Source organism: Bactrocera oleae, chromosome 2 (genome assembly GCF_042242935.1).
Source record: "Bactrocera oleae isolate idBacOlea1 chromosome 2, idBacOlea1, whole genome shotgun sequence".
In the NCBI taxonomy this organism is placed as follows: domain Eukaryota; kingdom Metazoa; phylum Arthropoda; class Insecta; order Diptera; family Tephritidae; genus Bactrocera; species Bactrocera oleae.
In genome coordinates, this window is record NC_091536.1 from 23,603,034 (window position 1) to 23,605,606 (window position 2,573).

General features: G+C 37.8%; 1 long non-coding RNA gene across 1 annotated transcript; it reads left to right on the plus strand.

Moving 5' to 3' along the window:
* Nucleotides 1-505: 505 nt before the first annotated feature.
* LOC138857953 (uncharacterized) lies at nucleotides 506-1,214 on the plus strand. The gene is made up of 2 exons (XR_011397200.1): nucleotides 506-862; nucleotides 998-1,214. It is a non-coding gene; the product is annotated as an uncharacterized lncRNA (long non-coding RNA).
* The last annotated feature ends 1,359 nt before the right edge of the window (nucleotides 1,215-2,573 follow it).

Genomic DNA, 2,573 nt, shown 5'->3' on the forward strand with positions numbered 1-2,573 from the left:
CAACGTATCAACGTTCTCTGACGTTGGTTTTGGTATAAGTAGAATCATTTTTGCTTATAATTTTTTGGAATTTCATCACAGAACTGACTTTGAATTAATGCGGCGCCTAACTTGGAACATCTTTTCACAGTTTTAAATTTCCGGCATTAAATTATAAGCATAGTCATCTTTTCATCATAATTTTATATGAGTCAATTATTATAAAGTATATACTTTGTATTTTCAATATATATTTTGCCGATATATCGGCTCCCGGCACTAAAAGGGTTGAATAAACATTTTGTTCACTTATCTCAGTAATTACAATTTGAATATGGGAAATCATCACCGCTTCCGGGTTTTCCAACAGGGCTACTTCTACAATAAGCTAATGCTGCACCGGTCGTAACTTTTTAGTCACGTAACTTTCACACTTGTAACGGTACGTTTGACACACTTCGTCGAATACTGGAAAATCATTAATCAAGTATATTTCTTCATATTCCGTTAATTTTGTTTATTTCCATTCCACACCTTCGTTTGCTCACTCGTCGGGCTGTTGGTGCATAACAATTTATCGGGTAGCTTAAGTAATGTGATTAGTGCGAAATGCAATGGCACCGACAGTGCGTTAGCGAATGTTCACGGTTCACCTCACCTTTTTTGAAGGGCTGGCACAAGCACACATCGCTATATTTATGCAAGGACAGGACCCACTCTGGGACAATTATGCTGTGAAACGATATGTAAAGAAATCATTCGCATCGCGACAAGTAGACCATGGGTTATCTCCTTACGACTCACAGTATAGCGAAAATGCGATTTTTGACAACAAAAACATTAGAAGCTTTTGCTCACAGTTCCCATGTCGCGCGTTTTACAGGTACCTTGTTATGAGTAATTTTAGGCATGTCCATCTGCCTGTCTGTCTGTCTGTCAGTGTGCGAATAAACGCGATCTAGTCAGTCAGGTTTTGAGATATCAATGTACATTTTTACACACGTTCTTTTCTTTTCAGAAGCTGCTCATTTGTTGGAACCGCCTATATATTCACAAAACTGAACGATAAAATCATCAGAAAAGCCCTTGTATGGAAGACTTTTTTATTTAACAAATATCTTCACGAAATGTTGTGCAGATTATAGCCCAAGCCCAATTTTCACATAATGTTCAGATCGCCCCACTATATCACGTATTAGCCATACACACTGTCGGATTAAACTCAAGTTCTCGTATTGAAACTTTTTTATTTGTGAAGGATATTATAGCTTCGGTGCAACCGATGCGATTACTCTACTTACATATACATATACAAACTTTCAGTGAAGTATTTCTTCATACAAATTACCATTCCCCCCTTCGCATTCTTAACCGTATCAGCTGCACTAGCACCACACTGTCATTGGCTGTCAACGGCAGCTATTGAATTTGGGCTTGCTAGAGCATTCTGGGTTTGAAAATATTGGCTTCCAAAACCACATATACGCATGCAAATCGAAGTACGCATCGGCGCATTCACCCCGCAGTAGCGACCATAGAGCTCGATGCGTACTTCCTCCTCGGTCTCCCACAATTGTCGCTATTGCTCACGCCTGCCGATAGAGAGCCTACATTCGTTCAGTTCGGATATTAATTAGGATTCCTGGTTTTCGTGGCAATTCATCAACTGATCTGGGTATTGTGTCCATTTCGCTGGCTGCGACTTTGCTGTTGTTGCTGTAATTCTTATATGGTACTGTTGTAAATGTTGGTTTTTGTTTTGCTTTACTTTTCGTTCGGTTTCAATCACATCTGCATTTGATGTTCACATTTACAATGCATGCCAAATGCTGTATGCTGATTTGTGTCTGAGGAGAGCGCGTTTCACAGGAAATTCAAAGATATTTCACACTTTGGGTAAACGCCAGGAAGTACACGATAGCTAAAAGGAAGTTTGTTTCTAAAATAACTAAGAAGTTATCAATTAATCGCGTATTTCAAATTTTTGCATTTCAACATTGTCTCTTTATTGTACAAACACAATGTTTTGGTTATCGGTTAGCCGAATTAGCTTAAATATAATGTTAGACCTTTGTAAGAACCCTTAACTAACTTGCCAACTTGCTTTGAGCGCATACTCAAGCATAAATACGGGCTGAGAATCTGTCTACTTCCACTAGCTCATTGCGCGGCTGATTTATTTTTTTTATTGCTGCTTTCTTCATTTAAGTTTGTTATGTTATAGTGATTGCGATTTATGAAATTCATGACATAGAACATCTTCAATTTCTTTGAAAATGAAGTTTCCATTTCCCGATACAGGAAAGTAAGTTAAGTAACTATAGAAAGTAATATCCAAGGCATATACCTAATTCGCCAAAATTGTATTCAGAAGAAGAAGAACGCTTTAAAATGCTGGTTTCAGTTCACTATCATTTGATACCCCTTCAACATTCGATTGTCGCCGAACTTAGTCCTCATCTAAGCCAAAAACTTCGAAGCTCGAAGAAATATTTCTCGGCTTTGTAAGATATTTTTCGTTTCCTTTAATTAATTATTTGTTTTTCCTATTTTACCTTTCGCTGCTTGCAACCAAATTTCAATCGCTGCCCAAG